Consider the following 8,244-nt stretch of genomic DNA (forward strand, 5'->3'; position numbering starts at 1 on the left):
ATGAGAAGATAAGAGGAGCCTTACAATATTCGCCTTGATGCCGTGAGGCTCCTCCCAAATTCCTTCTATCTCCTCCTTAGATAACAAGCTCTCCAATCTCAAACTAACAACATAATTTTGTATTCTTTGAATTCTGACCTTCTTCATCCCTCAACCCTCTAGTCCTTTTGTAGATCAAAGAGGGGTAAGTTTCAGATCCCTAAGAAGAGGATGGACGTCTTTTAATGAAGGCTTAGGTTACCATGAGAAAAGGGATGGAGATGCATCTTATGAGGGTTATAGTTCAAATAGTCATCACTTGGAAGCTTTTGGTTGGGAAATATTTGACCAACTATGTTTCTAGAATGTACTTTTTATTTTTACTTTCTATGATTCACCTACGTGGGTTTATAGTTACAGACAAAGAGCAGCTCTGAGCTATTCTTAGAGTCAATTTCAGCGCATGCATGGGAAACGTTAGAGAAATAAGTGCAGGTGGAACTTAACAAGGTGTGAGAGCTATTTGACCCAAATTTCTCATGGACTTTAACATATTTTGAGTTGTTTGACTTCTAAAGGAGCTGGTTTCGACATGTTCACTCATGGTAATAATATCCATAAATTGATCAAGTGTCATGGTGACAAATTGACGTGTAACAGATTTCCCCCTAAAGTGCGAAGTTTGAAAAATAAGTTTAAAAGATTGAAGCGCTTTATCATCCCAAGGATCGGATCAGAGGCAATGGTCGAAAACCTGCAAGGAACATTCAAGGGAACATAATGCAAAATATATATCAAAAATCCTCTTTGAGGTAGGAATTCCCATACTCAGAGTAAAGCAATCTCAATGAACAAGAATGGAAAAACTAAGATCATATTGATGGTAGACATAGCATGGAAACAACCATCTGTCTACGTAATCACGAATATAAAATCTCCTCGCAACTTGGATTGATGAAACTAGGTCTAGGGTCTTGATCTCCACCTCTCGATCCATAGTACGATTCTAACCATGCAAGTGAATATCTCAAAGTCGAACATGACAGAAACCACTTGATTATCGATCAATGATGTGAACCGTTAGTAAGCGTGAGAGAAACCTCCAATAATGACAATGGTTCTCAAGGTACTCCCAGCACAATTATGAAGTGCGAATATGTGATATTCAGTCGAACACTCATAAAATCGTTCGATCGAAGGCCAATGATGAGGACCTATCGTTGAAAGTGAAAAACATGCCATTAAGGCATGCAAGCTTCAAGGTACTGAAGGTTTCTAAATCAGCTTCCTAGAATATGAGATGAATTCGATAGGAAGTGATTCGTCGTAGGAAATACTACAACATGAAACATGATATCAAGTTTTGAAAATAATTGCAAGGACACTCAAGGATGGCCGAGACGAATGAAGGCTAAGATTTTGCAAAAGGGTTTGTACCAAGGTTGAACTTCTATTGAACAAATAAGGACACTATAATGGATTTCCCAACCCAGACATGAATGTGACAGAGAGTCGTGTTCAAGAGCGATATGCTACCTTTTAACTCATGATGTAAAAATAGACACCTTCCCCAATTCCCCCACCCCCCCCATTACTCGCAAGTACCTATTTATTTTTTACAAGCTTGAGGAGGATAACATATGCTTGTACTGTAAACTCATCCTTCGGATGACTCCATCGAAGTATTTTTAACAAACCCTAAGAAGGAATGGTTCGGTCTTGTCATGGTTAACGAGTCTTATACTGTTTAATTTTTACAAGTCCAGTAAAGGTGTAACTCGATGTCATTTTCTTTGAAGAGATTGAAAGACACGAAAAGAAAACTCATTCAGTTCTTTAACCGAAAATTTTAACGAGCACAGAGAAAGTAAAGCTCGACGTTTAGTAGACTCCATTAGGTTCTTCTTCATCAGTTTAGTCTCTCAGGTCCAAAAAAGGATAAAATAACACAAGAGAGAACTCTATTGACCATGTTCGATCAATGTATACCTTTTTCTTAAAACGTCCTCGCTAAGTCTGTAAAAGGGGTAAACTTATATTGAGTGGATGGTTGTTCATTTACTTTTACGAGTTCGAACAAGCAAGCACTCGACGATCTTTTTGTTTTTGAAAAAGTCTAAAAATGGCTTAAAAGAAGACTTCATTATTTTTCACTTTTCGTAAATTTTAAAGAGAATAAAAAGTGATAAAAGTATGTTGAAATGTCAAAAATGATTCATCTTGACTCCGTAAATGATCCTGCACATTTAAACTCAATAACTTGTCATAAATGCTCAAAAAGTTGTTTTCTCTCTTAAAAAGATTCAAAATATAAAAAATAATAATTTTTAAGCTTAAAAAACTTATAAAAGTAGGAAAAAGTAATTTATTTTTACCATTTGAATTTTCACCAGTTCAGAGTAGATAGAGGGGTTTTTACTGTGAAACTTGCAGGATTGATTCCGAGCCAACCGATGACGAAATCACTCGTCGTTTCCTCCAGGTAGAAGATCTCTCCATAACTTAACTTTCTATTTATTTATTTTTTCATTTTAAGCTTGCATTTGGTTTTTTGGGACAAAGATTTATTCAAAATGTGCCCCCAGCCCTGCGCGGGTTTCTCACAATTGGGCTTGCGCAGGCTAATAAAATTTTCCATACGAAAATTCTTGGCCTACTTAGAATTCTACCGGAAATTTCCAAGCAGCTGCGCCCTGTCCATAAAAGGGCATATGCGCAGGCGTTGTGGGCTATTTTTAAAACAAACTTTTAGGTCCAAAAAACATTAAATGAGCTTCAAAAAAGATTTGAACTTCTTTAAAATGGTCATTTAAGGTCATTTGCTTGCTAAAAAACGTAATCAAGGGAGAGAGCGCACGAAGCCAATGATGTCGCTGCTTTGGCGGATCCGGCCACTTTGCAGGCTCTCAGGAATTGTGGCATCCTAAAATATTGGCTAATTCCTTGGATGAAATCCCAGGTAGATCTGATGACATGGTTGGTGAGGACCTGGAATGTTTAGGAACAATGTTGCGTGATTGCTGATCATCACCTCACCATTGTTGCCGATGACATATATTTCTTGACTGGGTTATCTCATCGGGGAGCCTATCTTTCACTTTTTGGATCGAGAGCAGGGGGAGACACTATTGATGGATACTTACAACTCTTTTGTGGGGCACACTGCCTAAAGATGGATGGATTAACATTCAGTCCATCGAACTTTCACCCTTGAGGACCATTGCTTTCATTGTTTGCAAACTGTGTGGCAGTGCTTCCCTCCATCTAGCCACCTGGGCACAGATGTAGATGACCGTGGAGTGATGGGAGTCCATGGTATACAACTAGTGTGAGGAAGTAGTGTTAAATATGAAGGGCCAACTGACTAGGTGTAAGAATGGTAAACTGAAAAATTTCGGCTATGGTACCATTCTAGTTGCTTTTGCCCTGGAAAGGGTTCCTATCTTTGGCCACAACAGATTCATGTAGACGAGGGCTATGTCATAGGGTTCAGCGAACCTGAATCTTCAGGTTTGAAATTCGGCGAACCTGAAAAAAATAAATTGAAGTTCGTTCAAGTTCGCCGAACCTCAAGTTGAACCCGAACCTCATCGAACTTCATCGAACCTAATCGAACCTCAACGAACCTCAACGCGAACTTAAACGAATTTTTTGAGGTTCGACGATTTTCTTGATGGTTTTATTTGGTTTTTAGAAGAAAAACGAGGGGTTGTATACCGTGTTTCTATTAGATAGATACCCTTAAAACGTAGGTGTGAAGACTTGCAAAGCCGAGATTTGTGGCAGCAAAATTTTAGAAAACCCAGATCTTGTGTTTGTAGACTAATGTAAGTTACGGAGCATTCTCTTGGTTAATCTTGAGAAGAAGCACAATGACCGAAGATATATGCACTTTAGTTATTATGTATTTTATTGAGTTGGTTTTAGTACATAAGTAATACTGGCTCTAGAAGAACTTGAGCTAAATTTAAATTTTGAAACCAATATGTATTTGTCACGAAAATATGAAAAATGCTTCTGAAAGTATGGTTTTGAGTCTCACATTTGGTCAAGTGTTTCAGTGAGACAAGGCTAAGAGCCTACTGCTAACTTTTTTGCTTGTAAAAGGAAAAATATTCGACAGGATGATGGCGTAAAAAGTCACAATGATGAGTTATTATTGTGAACAAATGAACCTCCATGAGAGCGGGGAAGGTATATGCTTGCTCGACATGGATGATTATGTAATGGAATTAAGGAATTCTGGAATTTCGAGGGAACTTTGGAATCATGCCTATATGAGTCTGACTACATCTGTATGGAGATCTGTGACAAGAGAGGAGTAGCTAAGTCATTACCAAGTTTTTGTTAACATCTTTAACTCTAACTCCTGGCAACAAAACTTTGATCTTGAAGTTTTCTATTCGGGAGGGGGAATAAAAATGAAAAGTGCTTTTTCATGTTAAGGGGGTGTTTGAGTCATAACACTCACTAAAGTGTTGTTAGGAGTCCGAGTCTTAGAAGAGTCATAGTTAATGTTATGACCTAGATTGCCCATTGGTTTGTTATAGAAGTAGTTAAATAGCTTATCATATAAACTCCATAAAATATTCTAGAATATTTATGGCGATAGATTTATTTTAAGAGTTGTTATCTCATTCTACCTTTTAATTAAATTCATTAATCAAAAAATATGCTTTATGAACATGAGTTATGATTTTTTGAGTTTGTGGTATAAGTAAGCCATGACAAAATCTCCATGTAGAGTGGAGTTGATTCTCTATAATTACAATTTTTGTTGCATGATTTTTTTAATATTTATGTCTAACTCATATATTATTTTTTTAATTATAATAATAATAGGCATGTTTATTGTAGAATAGAGTTTTAGAATTTTAACTTAATTATGAATAGTTATTAGCTGGATAGTAGGAATAAATATCTCTATTCGCATAATTAAATTTTAATATTAACAAATTTATATTGGCCATTTTTATTTTTTATTATTATGGGTTATTTTTATTTTTATGAAGTTAAAATGTTTGACTTAGTCAAAATATTAAACATTACATTACAACATCTCTACCATATTGGGTTGAGAGGCGCAATAAATTTAAAAGTAATTTAATAAAAAATATTTGAAAGTTATCTATCAATGTGTATTAAATAGTATGTTATATTAATTTATTCTTGTTGATTAAACTGTGATAAAAAATAAATGTTGTAGTCAAATGAGGCTACAATTTTTCTCAAAAACAAAGGAAATTTTGGCTGGATTTTGAGAAAAACAAAGGATATTTTGGCTAGATTATAACTATTTGGCAATGTTCTTTATGACTTCCTTATTATATTAGCATTGATGATGACTCACTAGATGAGCCAAATGATGGAATTCCATGTGTTGATGACTTTGATGATATTATGACTTTGATGATATTTAAAATTTTGAAATTTGAAGATGTCCTACAATGATGTGTATGTTTAAATTTTGATCATGTTTTGATTATGTGATTTTTTAAAAGATTACTAGTATTTGACATTCATTTAAATTTTGAAGACTGAAAATTATGTCATTTCCTTTTGCAAACTACTATTGTGTATGTTTACATTTAACTAGATGTTAGAATGATTACATTATTCATGTATGTTTACTAATAAGAATTTGTATTCATGTGTTTATGGATCGATTTTGAATTTTCTATTATTTTGTCATATATAGATATATATATATTGAAAAATATGTATAGTCGAACCTAATGTCGAACCTCATTCGAACTTGATCGGAAAATTCGAATTTGAATCGAACTTAATCGTTGTCGAACTCGAATTGGAACTCGAACCGTGTGACATAGCTTCTCCTATTGTGTCATATTTGTACATCCTTCAATCCTATCCCAAGTTGTTCTTAAGGGGGGATGTTAGGATATTCCGACATAGGAAATAGTTAAGTATTACTTGGTCTAGTGTATAGTTAGGTAAAGTGTGTTTCTTTACTATGTACTTTTGTAACTTACAATCTGACGGTCACAATATCTAGTGATCCGACGGTTCATTCTCTCCTTGATATTACCGACACTTGATCCATGGCTTAACACCCGATTGGTCCATGATCTCTATTTAAAGAGCATGGAGGGTCATTTGTAGGGTAACCGTTCATGAGAGAAGCTTATGTAAAGTTTCATTCTTTTATTAATAAATTGCCTGAAGTGGCCGTGTTGGCTCAGGCTGTGGACTGTTTCCCTCTTTGAGGGTTTTAACCACGTCAAGAATATTGGTGTATTGATCTGTGATCTGTTTGTGAGTGGTGTCCTTTGGTGTTCTGTCTGAGGAACTTACCCTGTACATTCCTACACGTCGTTAATAAAGCCACTACATTGTTGTTGACTTCACTCTGTGCCAACGACATTGCTGCCAACACTAACTTTGCGTTGTTTAGACTCTAGCGCTCCTAGCCACTGCAATTGTCACTCCAACACTCCTCTGCGTCAACTGATCCTGGTTCATCCTACTACTTCTGATATGGGCTCCCGTAGCAAGGTAATGATCCAAGAGGTGGACTCCTCAAGGATCTTGTCCATCTGCAATTCTTTCGAACTATAGTACTAGATCACCCCACCTCTCCCCTGGAGGTATCTGGGAAATCATGGAAAACTCCTCTTCCTCAATCTTTGTCGCTGCAACCTACGGATCATGTTTCACATCCTTTTCCTTCTTCTTGAGAGAACACTATGTAGCGTAGTGACCAAGTTCACCACACTAGAAACATTTGATCTTTGAGACATCCTTCTTCTTTCTTTGCTGCTCCTGCTGCCCCTTAAATGCAAGGGCATTTGTGAAAATTTCTAAATAGAAATCCAACTTCAGTGATTAATATTATTTCTTCTACTTATTATCTCTCAAAAATAAGTTATTCACGTTGTTCTTATGGAAAATATCGAAATAAATTCTATTGCAGCCTTCACAATTAAAATATTGTAGAAAGTAAATGCAAAAGAAAAATATTGGCACAAATACAATCACAGTGACAGTTAATTTTGGACAATTGTCTCTAGAAAAACCCAATGTGGGAAAACCGGTGTAGTAGATGAGGGTTTCTTTATTATTCTTCAACAAAATCTTATGTACAAGTTACAACCACCAAAATAGAAGTGAGAAAATTTAAAGATGCTTCTTGAAAAATCTCTGATCCAGGTGAAGTACTCCTCTTCCCTCTGAATCCTCCTGCATCCCTCTACGTCAATTTCCCCACGTTGGCCCATCGTCTAGCTACCCATGCAGTCTTAGCATCAACCTGCCTCGACACTGCCTCTTTCTGTGTCAACCTGCTTCTTCCCTATCTCTCCTTGCTCTGCGTCTTGCTGTCTTACACTCTCAAAAGACGTTGATGCCCTCTCTTCCTTTCTCACCTAAAACTCTCCCTTTGATTCGATTTTCTCTTGCTGAACTTCGACTAGTGAGAAAATTGATCTTACTCTAGTAACTGAGTATCTGCCTCTGGTGTGTTCTCGAAGTGCCCATCAAGCCTTCTCTTATAATCCTCTCATTGATCAATCAACAACCCAGATTAGATCATAATTAATGGCTAGGATCATATTGACTTGATCTCCATCTTCTTCTAGAAGTTTCACCCACAGTTTAGATTAATACCCATTAATTATTTTAATTTCCTAAGTTTAGACTTAGGGTCCCATTAAAAATAAATAATTATTTTCATAAAATTGTCTCTGGGTGGTATTTCCCAAAATGATTTATGGGTATTGGAGAATACATGTGTCTAAGCCTCCCTGCAAAATTTGAGACTTATAGCACATTCGATGCTACCATAAATCAACACTCTCTCTTAGTAAGGGATGTACTCTAGCAATGAACCCTGCTAAAGCATCACTCTGTTCTGTAACATCTCCCTCTGTGTTGCTGATGTCTGACATGATGTCCACCAACCACTAAGAAAAATGTTGCATCCGTACTACTGCTGACCTTGCCATTGTCAATACTGCATCCGCACTGCAACTCCCTTTGCCACTATAACTGAGAAATCACTTGTTTCCACTACTGAAACCAATTCTCTACCATACAGATCTGCTCTCTGAACTAAATGAACTTAGCTCTTCCTAGATCCTTTGTGAGTATGTCTGTTACCTGATCTCTTGTGGGGACATATTGTAGTTGTAGTGCCCCACGTTGAACACAGTCTTTGATAAAATTACATCTGATATCAATGTGTTTCAATCGATCCTGAAATACTGGATTCTCAGAGAGTTTGATACAACTCTAATTATCACAGTA

The sequence above is a fragment of the Pinus tabuliformis genome, chromosome 9, assembly GCF_031772625.1.
Source record: "Pinus tabuliformis cultivar Carrire ecotype Pingquan chromosome 9, CPIR1, whole genome shotgun sequence".
NCBI lineage: Eukaryota > Viridiplantae > Streptophyta > Pinopsida > Pinales > Pinaceae > Pinus > Pinus tabuliformis.